The following is a 12,803-nucleotide window of genomic DNA, read 5'->3' as shown; positions in this document are numbered from 1 at the left end:
TTTGAGCCAATGTATTAAGTATTTGAACATGTTATTACTCCAACTTCGTGAAAGTAACAAACTGGCACGTTATTATTTTAGTCAAAAATGACTTGATATCGAAGGAGTGTCTTTGATTTGACGGCCTGCACATGCGCAGTTCGGCGTGAGGCGACCGTTATACCCGATAATGTGTTTCTGCGCTTGAGTTTAGCAAACCAACGTGGACGTGATATGTGCGTCTGTGTCTAGTTAGAATAAATGTATGTGCATATTACACTATATTATTACACTATATTACACTTTTGGTGCGGCAGGTAACCTAGTGGTTTTAGCGTTGGGACAGTAACAGGAGCTGACAAGGTAAACATCTGTTGTTCTGCCCCTGAAAAAAGCAGTTAACCCACTGTTCCCCAGAACAAGGCAGTTAACCCACTGTTCCCCTGAACAAGGCAGTTAACCCACTGTTCCCTGGTAGACAGTCATTGTAATAAATCATTTCTTCTTAACTGACTTGCCTAGTTAAATAAAGGTTACTTAATTGTATTATATATATATATATACACACACATATAAACTAAGTATGTGGACACCCCTTCAAATTTGTGGATTTGGCTATTTCAGCCACACCTGTTGATGACAGGTGTATAAAATCGAGCACACAGCCATGCAGTCTCCATAGACAAACATTAGCAGTAGAATGGCCTTAATGAAAATCTCAGTGACTTTCAACGTGGCACAGTCATAGGATGCCACCTTTCCACAAAGTCAGTTCATCACATTTCTGCCCTGCTAGAGATTCCCCAGTCAACTGTAAATGCTGTTATTGTGAAGTTGAAACATCTAGGAGAAACAACGGCTCAGTCGCAAAGTGGTAGGCCACACAAGCTCACAGAACGGGGCTGCTGAGGGCTGAAGCGCGTCTGTCCTCGGTTGTAACACTCACTATTGAGTTCCAAACTCGGTAGTGAGCTTCAGAACAGGCACATCAAGCTGAAGGAATCGAGCACAGTCAGAATGTATTTCAAATTGCTCCTTTTGAGCATCTGTAAATACTAAATAAATACCTATTCTGCATTTGAAATAATACAACTTCCGATCGAGAAATCAAATGTGTCCGTGGCAAAATATCATGTGTAATTAAAAATCTAATCAAATCAAATTGTATTTGTCACATGCGCCAAATACAACAGGTGTAGACCTTACAGGGAAAGCCTTGACTTACAAGCCCTTAACCAACAGGTGTAGACCTTACAGGGAAAGCCTTACTTACAAGCCCTTAACCAACAGGTGTAGACCTTACAGGGAAAGCCTTACTTACAAGCCCTTAACCAACAGGTGTATTTAAATCACTGGTTTTAAAAATGTATCTCACGCTTTAACGATAGGGGAAGAGGGGGTTTAGGGGGGTTATTGACTTTATGGAAAACAATATTCCCACTATGTGGATTATAAACATGTACATACATAGAGAACCAACACATCAAGATCTAACAGGGATGAGGGGCGATTCATAGTACAACAGGAGGCTTCTGTAACCTGCAATACGTGTTAAATATGTTTTACATACATCCACGACTGAATGGTTTCACAAACTACCTTTAAAGGTTTTGTAAGAAAGTTGTAACAGGCCTCATTCAACAGTCTAGAGATGAACCTAGAGACACCAAAAACATCACCGTTTAGAGCAGCTTGGAGATTATTACCCATGTAAGGGGGGAGCAAAGAGCTGATTTAACCAACTCTGTACAAACCCCGACACGGGGTATGATAACTCTGACGCGTACGTCTAATGATTATTGTAGATGTTTACAACTGAGGGAGTTGACAGTAGGTCAATGAGATGTATAAAGGCAAATTGACATAACGGACCTCAAAGACCAACAGCCTACTTAATAATATAGAATGCAGGGGTGTGTACTGAACATGTAACCATTATAAAACAAAACATGTCTCGAAACACCTCCTAGTTAGGGACAGAACGTGGAGCATATACTTTAACACTATGTTACCACAGCTTTAGCACAAACCCACAGCCCCGAATATTTAGCTGCCAGGACAGATTAAAAAAGAGGTGTGAATAAGTGAATCCCTCCTAATAGATATTTCTGAAGGCTACTGGACATAAGTGATTGGGAAGCGACTGTTAGACTGTTAGACGTAGATTCTCAGAAGCAATTTATAGTCTTTCCTACAATGGTATGTTATAAAGTTTGTAATAATGTACAACTTTCGGCCTCCAATGTCTTTACATAAAACACTAATGATGCATGTTTAAATAGTAGTACAATTTGGTCATTAATTCTAACACGTCTTTAAAACGTTTGTACTAAATATTTTGTAATTAATTAAATCACTGGTTTTAAAACAGTATCTCACCCTTTAACGATAGGAAAATGTCCTTTCATCACCCCGGTCTGTCACCAAGAAAAAGACACGGAAAATCGGGGTGCAGCAGGAGTGTGCGTGTGACGGAGCAGCAGGAGTGTGCGTGTGACGGAGCAGCAGGAGTGTGTGTGTGACGGAGCAGCAGGAGTGTGTTTCTGATGGAGCAGCAGGAGTGTGTGGCGGAGCAGCATGAGTGTGCGTGTGACGGAGCAGCAGGATTGTGTGTGTGACGGAGCAGCATGAGTGTGCGTGTGACGGAGCAGCAGGAGTGTGCGTGTGACGGAGCAGCAGGAGTGTGTGTGTGACGGAGCAGCGTGAGTGTGCGTGTGACGGAGCAGCAGGAGTGTGTGTGTGGCGGAGCTGCAGGAGTGTGTGTGTGGCGGAGCAGCAGGAGTGTGTGTGTGACGGAGCAGCAGGAGTGTGTGTGTGGCGGAGCAGCAGGAGTGTGTGTGTGACGGAGCAGCAGGAGTGTGTGACGGAGCAGCATGAGTGTGTGTGTGACGGAGCAGCAGGAGTGTGTGACGGAGCAGCATGAGTGTGTGTGTGACGGAGCAGCAGGAGTGTGTGACGGAGCAGCATGAGTGTGCGTGTGACGGAGCAGCAAGAGTGTGTGTGTGACGGAGCAGCAGGAGTGTGTGACGGAGCAGCATGAGTGTGTGTGTGACGGAGCAGCAGGAGTGTGTGACGGAGCAGCATGAGTGTGTGTGTGACGGAGCAGCAGGAGTGTGTGACGGAGCAGCATGAGTGTGCGTGTGACGGAGCAGCAGGAGTGTGCGTGTGACGGAGCAGCAGGAGTGTGTGTGTGACGGAGCAGCAGGAGTGTGTGTGTGACGGAGCAGCAGGAGTGTGTTTCACAAAAATACCTTTAAAGTGTGACGGAGCAGCAGGAGTGTGTGTGTGACGGAGCAGCAGGAGTGTGTGACGGAGCAGCAGGAGTGTGTGTGTGACGGAGCAGCAGGAGTGTGTGACGGAGCAGCAGGAGTGTGTGTGTGGCGGAGCAGCAGGAGTGTGTGTGTGTGCGTTTCAAAAACAAAGGGTGTGTGTGTGTTCAACAGGGGCCCAAGCATGTAGCCCCATTCTATCTGTAGAGAACCGTTTGAAACCAAGGTGTGCACTATCATGCATAAGCCATGTCCAGATATCTGCCGACCACCCGGGGTTAAACATTGATATCTCTAAGCAGAGCCCAGGTGCCCCCACGGGGTTAAACATTGATATCTCTAAGCAGAGCCTTGGTGCCCCCCACCCCAGGGTTAAACATTGATATCTCTAAGCAGAGCCCGGTGCCCCCCAGGGTTAAACATTGATATCTCTAAGCAGAGCCCGGTGCCCCCCACCCCGGGGTTAAACATTGATATCTCTAAGCAGAGCCCGGTGCCCCCCACCCCAGGGTTAAACATTGATATCTCTAAGCAGAGCCCGGTGCCCCCCACCCCAGGGTTAAACATTGATATCTCTAAGCAGAGCCCGGTGCCCCCCACCCCAGGGTTAAACATTGATATCTCTAAGCAGAGCCCGGTGCCCCCACCCCAGGGTTAAACATTGATATCTCTAAGCAGAGCCCGGTGCCCCCCAGGGGTTAAACATTGATATCTCTAAGCAGAGCCCGGTGCCCCCACCCCAGGGGTTAAACATTGATATCTCTAAGCAGAGCCCGGTGCCCCCCACCCCGGGTTAAACATTGATATCTCTAAGCAGAGCCCGGTGCCCCCCCCCACCCCGGGGTTAAACATTGATATCTCTAATCAGCGCCCGGTGCCCCCCACCCGGGGTTAAACATTGATATCTCTAATCAGCGCCCGGTGCCCCCACCCCAGGGTTAAACATTGATATCTCTAATCAGCGCCCGGTGCCCCCCACCCCAGGGTTAAACATTGATATCTCTAAGCAGAGCCCGGTGCCCCCGGGGTTAAACATCTATATCTCTAAGCAGAGCCCGGTGCCCCCAGGGGTTAAACATTGATATCTCTAAGCAGAGCCCGGTGCCCCCCCACCCCCGGGGTTAAACATTGATATCTCTAAGCAGAGCCCGGTGCCCCCCACCCCAGGGTTAAACATTGATATCTCTAAGCAGAGCCCGGTGCCCCCCACCCCCACCCCGGGGTTAAACATTGATATCTCTAAGCAGAGCCCGGTGCCCCCTCCCCGGGTTAAACATTGATATCTCTAAGCAGAGCCCGGTGCCCCCCCTCCCCCACGGGGTTAAACATTGATATCTCTAAGCAGAGCCCGGTGCCCCCCCCCCCACCCCGGGGTTAAACATTGATATCTCTAAGCAGAGCCCGGTGCCCCCCACCCCCACCCCGGGGTTAAACATTGATATCTCTAAGCAGAGCCCGGTGCCCCCCACCCCCACCCCGGGGTTAAACATTGATATCTCTAAGCAGAGCCCGGTGCCCCCCCACCCCGGGGTTAAACATTGATATCTCTAAGCAGAGCCCGTGCCCCCCACCCCAGGGTTAAACATTGATATCTCTAAGCAGAGCCCGGTGCCCCCCCCACCCCGGGGTTAAACATTGATATCTCTAAGCAGAGCCCGGTGCCCCCCGGGGTTAAACATTGATATCTCTAAGCAGAGCCCCGGTGCCCCCCACCCCAGGGTTAAACATTGATATCTCTAAGCAGAGCAGCAGGGTGCCCCCCACCCCGGGTTAAACATTGATATCTCTAAGCAGAGCCCGGTGCCCCCCAGGGGTTAAACATTGATATCTCTAAGCAGAGCCCGGTGCCCCCCAGGGGTTAAACATCTATATCTCTAAGCAGAGCCCGGTGCCCCCCACCCCCACCCCAGGGTTAAACATTGATATCTCTAAGCAGAGCCCGGTGCCTCCCCCCCACCCCAGGGTTAAACATTGATATCTCTAAGCAGAGCCCGGTTCCCCCACCCCAGGGTTAAACATTGATATCTCTAATCAGCGCCCGGTGCCCCCCACCCCAGGGTTAAACATTGATATCTCTAAGCAGAGCCCGGTGCCCCCCACCCCAGGGTTAAACATTGATATCTCTAAGCAGAGCCCGGTGCCCCCACCCCGGGGTTAAACATTGATATCTCTAAGCAGAGCCCGGTGCCCCCACCCCCCCACCCCAGGGTTAAACATTGATATCTCTAAGCAGAGCCCCGGTGCCCCCTACCCCCCAGGGTTAAACATTGATATCTCTAAGCAGAGCCCGGTGCCCCCCCCCCAGGGTTAAACATTGATATCTCTAAGCAGAGCCCGGTGCCCCCCACCCCAGGGTTAAACATTGATATCTCTAAGCAGAGCCCGGTGCCCCCCACCCCGGTTGTAGACAGAATGTCTCGACATCCCCTCCTGTTGTTTGAATTCACAGCCATTGTTCTCTAAACCAAATATACAGGGTGTTGCATACAGGATATCTCCCGAAACTCATTCCGTGCTTTCGATAGTTAGGGACAGAACATGGAGCATATACTTTAACACTATGTTACCACAGCTTTAGCGCAAACCCACAGGCCCGAATATTTAGCTGCCAGGACAGATTAAAAAAGAGATGTGAATAAGTGAATCCCTCCTAATAGATATTTCTGAAGGCTACTGGACATAAGTGATTGGGAAGCGACTGTACACAAGTTATTTGTGTTTTAAACAGGAGGGGGGACAACGTTTAATTTAGTTATTTTTTATTATTAACACATTCCACGCCCCAACAACCAACGCACAACTGTGGACCAAGTGCATTGCGCAGAATCACCAGAGGTATTAATTCTAGGCATTTACATGTATGTTTTTAAAAATGAAGACTATTTATACAATGAAACAAGGTTTTTTTATTCACACTGTTTGTAAACAATAACTTCTGCCCTCTTAGGGTCAACTTGACCCACTTATTGATTAGAAAGTATGATTAGAAACCAAGGCTGTGGAATATATTCTCTCTCACAGGCTATGAAAAAGACTAGGACATTGACTCCTGAGTGTTGAACCCACTCTACAACAACCCAGGTTGTTATAAACCCACTCTACAACATCCCAGGTTGTTATAAGCCCACTCTACAACAACCCAGGTTGTTATAAACCCACTCTACAACAACCCAGGTTGTTATAAGCCCACTCTACAACAACCCAGGTTGTTATAAGCCCACTCTACAACATCCCAGGTTGTTATAACCCCACTCTACAACAACCCAGGTTGTTATAAGCCCACTCTACAACAACCCAGGTTGTTATAAGCCCACTCTACAACATCCCAGGTTGTTATAAGCCCACTCTACAACAACCCAGGTTGTTATAAGCCCACTCTACAACAACCCAGGTTGTTATAAGCCCACTCTACAACAACCCAGGTTTGTTATAAGCCCACTCTACAACAACCCAGGTTGTTATAAGCCCAGGTTGTTATAAGCCCACTCTACAACATCCCAGGTTGTTATAAGCCCACTCTACAACAACCCAGGTTGTTATAAGCCCACTCTACAACAACCCAGGTTGTTATAAGCCCACTCTACAACAACCCAGGTTGTTATATGCCCACTCTACAACAACCCAGGTTGTTATAAGCCCACTCTACAACAACCCAGGTTGTTATAAGCCCACTCTACAACAACCCAGGTTGTTATAAACCCACTCTACAACAACCCAGGTTGTTATAAACCCACTCTACAACAACCCAGGTTGTTATAAACCCACTCTACAACAACCCAGGTTGTTATAAGCCCACTCTACAACAACCCAGGTTGTTATAAGCCCACTCTACAACAACCCAGGTTGTTATAAACCCACTCTACAACAACCCAGGTTGTTATAAGCCCACTCTACAACAACCCAGGTTGTTATAAACCCACTCTACAACAACCCAGGTTGTTATAAACCCACTCTACAACAACCCAGGTTGTTATAAGCCCACTCTACAACAACCCAGGTTGTTATAAGCCCACTCTACAACAACCCAGGTTGTTATAAACCCACTCTACAACAACCCAGGTTGTTATAAGCCCACTCTACAACAACCCAGGTTGTTATAAGCCCACTCTACAACAACCCAGGTTGTTATAAACCCACTCTACAACAACCCAGGTTGTTATAAACCCACTCTACAACAACCCAGGTTGTTATAAACCCACTCTACAACAACCCAGGTTGTTATAAACCCACTCTACAACAACCCAGGTTGTTATAAACCCACTCTACAACAACCCAGGTTGTTATAAACCCACTCTACAACAACCCAGGTTGTTATAAACTACTCTACAACAACCCAGGTTGTTATAAACCCACTCTACAACAACCCAGGTTGTTATAAACCCACTCTACAACAACCCAGGTTGTTATAACCCAACAACAACCCAGGTTGTTATAAACCCACTCTACAACAACCCAGGTTGTTATAAACCCACTCTACAACAACCCAGGTTGTTATAAACACTTGTTATAAACCCACTACAACAACCCAGGTTGTTAGATGCCCCTGAGGATCATCTACGAACGTTGGAACATCTACAACTATTGAAGATGCAAAAAGGGCTTTTCAGAAATACATTTGGTTTGCAGATATGTATTATTATAAAAATAATATAACATTATTATCATCATCTAAAACACTTTAAAGGAGCTCTAATTCAAACATGCATTTATATATATATATATATGATAAGATTACCCACTTTAAAACTGTTGCTGCAATATCACTTCTCAATGTGTGTACATTTCAAGCTTTCAACAACAATAAACCAACCAGCTCAATAATGTTTCTCAGACTTACACACTGTTGAGTTTTCCTAGTTAGTAAAGAAACAACCACTAAGTCAAAACACAAAAAGTTGTAATATAATCTGTATACAAGTCATTCTATACGGAAAACAGGTACATTTTGATTGATCAAGAATTCCCAATAGGTTTGTGTCACACCCGGACCATAGGTTGCTATGTATGTTTATAGGGTTTGGTTGGTATGGGTGTGTCAGGCCCTGACCATAGTTTGCTATGTATGTTTATAGGGTTTGGTTGGTATGGGTGTGTCAGGCCCTGACCATAGTTTACTATGTATGTTTATAGGTTTTGGTTGGTATGGGTGTGTCAGGCCCGGACCATAGTTTGTTATGTATGTTTATAGGTTTTGGTTGGTATGGGTGTGTCACCCCCTGACCATAGTTTGTTATGTATGTTTATAGGTTTTGGTTGGTATGGGTGTGTCAGGCCCTGACCATAGTTTACTATGTATGTTTATAGGGTTTGGTTGGTATGGGGGTGTCACACCCTGACCATAGTTTACTATGTATGTTTATAGGGTTTGGTTGGTATGGGTGTGTCAGGCCCTGACCATAGTTTGCTATGTATGTTTATAGGTTTTGGTTGGTATGGGGGTGATCTGAGTGAACATTCTATGCTGTATGTCTAGTTTGTCTTTTCTGTGTTTGGCCTGATATGGTTTTCAATCAGAGGCCGGTGTTAGTCGTTGTCTCTGATTGGGAACCATATTTAGGTAGCCTGTGTTGTCATTGTTGGGTGATTGTCTATGTTAGGTGCTTGTGTCAGCACATTTGGTATATAGCGTCACGGTCGTTGTTCATTTATACATACAAAATACAGATGGAGTTAAGGAAGAGAAAGCAGCGAGATCAGGCGATGGCAATTTCCTCATTTTATGGAGTTGAGATCTGTCGGACATTTCCACCTGACCTAATTAAAGCGCCACTGGCCCAGCTGAGTAAATGGACATGAATTAAAGGATTATTCCACCAACTCCATTGGCCTTTTCTACATAAATATTCTTGGGTATGTGATTATTATGTATTTGGGATTGTAGCTAGTGGGGTTATCTAGCAAAGTCTATGGCTGTCTGGAGTGGTTCTCAATCAGAGGCAGGTGCTTATCGTTGTCTCTGATTGGGAACCATATTTAGGCAACCATATTCTTTGAGTTTGTCGTGGGTGATTGTCCTTAGTGTCCTGATGTCCTTGTTCTGTGTTAGTTGACACAAGTATAGGCTGTTTTCGGTTTTCGTTACATTTATTTGTTTCTGTAGTGTTTTGTATTGATTCGTGTTTACGTGTGTTTTTTCCATTAAACATGGATCGCAATCTACACGCTGCGTTTTGGTCCGACTCTCCTTCACCACACCTAGAAAACCGTTACAGAATCACCCACCACCAACGGACCAAGCAGCGTGTTAACAGGCAGGAGCCACAGGAGAGGCAACAGAGGCAGCAGCAGCAGGAGCAGCAGCAGCTGCAGTGGGAGAGGCTGCACCACCTGGAGAAATGGACATGGGAGGAAGAACTGGACGGTAAAGGACCCTGGGCTCAGCCTGGAGAATATCGCCGCCCCAAGGAAGAACTGGAGGCGGCGAAAGCTGAGAGGCGCAGATATGAGGAGGCAGCACGGCGTAGCGGATGGAAGCTTGAGAATCAGCCCCAAAAATGTCTTGGGGGAGGCTCAGGGAGAGTGTGGCAGAGTCAGGGGTCAGACCTGAGCCAACTCTCCCTGTTTATCGTGAGGAGCCAAGGAGGAGACCAGAACCAGAGCCGGTGTTGGAGGTGAGCGAAACCGAGACTGTGAAGGAGTTAATGGGGAAATTGGAGGAGAGAGAAATGAGGGAGTTGCTGTGTTGGTGCTTTTGCATGGAATTCGCCCGACGGAACGTGTTGGGGATTTGATGGCACCTGGGTTAGCGCTCCATACTTGGTCCTGAGGTGCGTGTTAGTCGGCTGGTGAAGTTGGTGCCAGCCTCACGCACCAGGCCTCCTGTGCACATCCCTAGCCTTGTGCACGTCCTGTGCCAACACTGCTCTCAAGATCTCCAGTACGCCTTCACGGTCTAGCCCATCCTGTGCCACCTCCACACTCCAGTCCTCCGGTAGCAGCTCCCCGCACCAGGCTTCCTGTGCGTGTCCTCGATCCAGTACCACCAGTTCCAGCACCACGCACCAGGCCTTCAGTGCGCCTCGCCTGTTCAGCGCAGCCAGCGCTTTTCCTCTGAAAGGACATTTTCCTGTCATGAAAGGGGTGAGATATTGTGTATTCTGCGCTGCTGGAGTCTCCCGCCTGTTTAGCGCAGCCAGAGCCTTTCTCCTCTACAGCGCTGCCGGAGCCTCCCGCCTGTTCAGTGCAGCCAGAGCCTTCCTCCTCTACAGCGCTGCCGGAGCCTCCCGCCTGTTTAGCGCAGCCAGAGCCTTTCTCCTCTCCTGCGCTGCCGGAGCCTCCCGCCTGTTCAGCGCAGCCAGAGCTTCCAGTCTGCATGAAGCAGCCAGTCTGCATGGAGCAGCCAGAGCTGTCAGTCTACATGGAGCAGCCAGAGCTGCCAGTCTGCAAGGAGCTGCCAGTCTGCATGGAGCAGCCAGTCTGCAAGGAGCAGCCAGAGCTGTCAGTCAACATGAAGCAGCCAGAGCTGTCAGTCTGCAAAGAGCTGTCAGTCTGCAAGGAGCTGTCAGTCTGCAAGGAGCTGTCAGTCTGCAAGGAGCCGCCAGTCTGCCCAGCGCCGCCAGTGCCGCCAGTCTGCCCAGTGCCGCCAGTCTGCCCAGTGCCGCCAGTCTGCCCAGTGCCGCCAGTCTGCCCAGTGCCGCCAGTCTGCCCAGCGCCGCCAGTGCCACCAGTCTGCCCAGCACCGCCAGTGCCGCCAGTCTGCCCAGCACCGCCAGTGCCACCAGTCTGCCCAGCGCCGCCAGTGCCCCCAGTCTGCCCAGCGTCGCCAGTCTGCCCAGCGTCGCCAGTGCTCCCAGTCTGCCCAGCGTCGCCAGTCTGCCCAGCGTCGCCAGTCTGCCCAGCGCCGCCAGTCTGCCCAGCGCCGCCAGTCTGCCCAGCGTCGCCAGTCTGTCAGGATCAGTTAGATCCACCAGTCAGCCAGGATCCACCAGTCTGCCAGGATCTGCCAGTAGTGCCAGTCGGCCAGGATCTGCCAGTAGTGCCAGTCGGCCAGGATCTGCCAGTCGGCCAGGATCTGCCAGTCGGCCAGGATCTGCCAGGATCCGCCAGTCGGCCAGGATCCACCAGTCAGCCAGGATCCACCAGTCAGCCAGGATCCACCAGTCAGCCAGGATCCACCAGTCAGCCAGGATCCACCAGTCAGCCAGGATCCACCAGTCAGCCAGGATCCGCCAGTCGGCCAGGATCCGCCAGTCGGCCAGGATCCGCCAGTCAGCCAGGATCCGCCAGTCAGCCAGGATCCGCCAGGATCTGCCAGATCTGCTAGACAGCCAGGATCCGCCAGTCAGCCAGGATCTGCCGGAACCATCAACCTGCCTGAGCTTCTTCTCACTCCCGAGCTTTCTCTCACTCCCGAGCTTTCTCTCACTCCCGAGCTTTCTCTCACTCCCGAGCTTCCCCTCAGTCCCGAGCTGCCTCAGTCCCGAGCTGTCCTTCAGTCCCGATCTGCTCCTCAGTCCAGTGGGGTTCTGGGTGAGGACTACTAGGCCATGGTCGGCGGCGAGGGTGGTCTATCCAGGGACGCGAGGAGAGGGGACTAAGACATTGACTGAGTGGGTTCCACGTCCCGCGCCGGAGCCGCCACCATGGACAGACGCCCACCCGGACCCTCCCTATTGTTTTGAGGTGCGTTCGGGAGTCCGCACCTTAGGGGGGGGGGGGGGGGGGGGTTCTGTCACGCCCTGGTCTAAGTATTTTGTGTTTTTCTTCATGTATTGGGTCAGGCCAGGGTGTGGCATGGAGTTTTTGTATTGTGGTGTGTTTTGTCTTGGGATTTTGGAGTGTATGTATTTGGGATTGTAGCTAGTGGGGTTATCTCTCTCCACTGGCTTCCAGTTGAAGCTCGCATCCACTACAAGACCATGGTGCTTGCCTACGGAGCTGTGAGGGGAACGGCACCTCACTACCTCCAGGCTCTGATCAGGCCCTACACCCAAACAAGGGCACTGCGTTCATCCACCTCTGGCCTGCTCGCCTCCCTACCACTGAGGAAGTACAGTTCCCGCTCAGCCCAGTCAAAACTGTTCGCTGCTCTGGCCCCCCAATGGTGGAACAAACTCCCTCACGACGCCAGGACAGCGGAGTCAATCACCTTCCGGAGACACCTGAAACCCCACCTCTTTAAGGAATACCTAGGATAGGATAAAGTAATCCTTCCCACCCCCCTCACCCCCCCTTAAAAGACCTAGATGCACTATTGTAAAGTGGCAGTTCCACTGGATGTCATAAGGTGAACGCACCAATTTGTAAGTCGCTCTGGATAAGAGCGTCTGCTAAATGACTTAAATGTAAATGTAAATCTAGGAAAGTCTATGGCTGTCTGGAGTGGTTCTCAATCAGAGGCAGGTGCTTATCGTTGTCTCTGATTGGGAACCATATTTAGGCAGCCATATTCTTTGAGTTTGTCGTGGGTGATTGTCCTTAGTGTCCTGATGTCCTTGTTCTGTGTTAGTTGACACAAGTATAGGCTGTTCGGTTTTCGTTACATTTATTTGTTTCTGTAGTGTTTTGTATTGATTCGTGTTTACGTGTGTTTTTTCCATTAAACATGGATCGCAA

This window comes from Oncorhynchus nerka, unplaced genomic scaffold (genome assembly GCF_034236695.1).
Source record: "Oncorhynchus nerka isolate Pitt River unplaced genomic scaffold, Oner_Uvic_2.0 unplaced_scaffold_1148, whole genome shotgun sequence".
NCBI lineage: Eukaryota > Metazoa > Chordata > Actinopteri > Salmoniformes > Salmonidae > Oncorhynchus > Oncorhynchus nerka.
The sequence above is the reverse complement of the archived record's forward strand: the minus strand, read 5'-3'. Positions refer to the sequence as shown.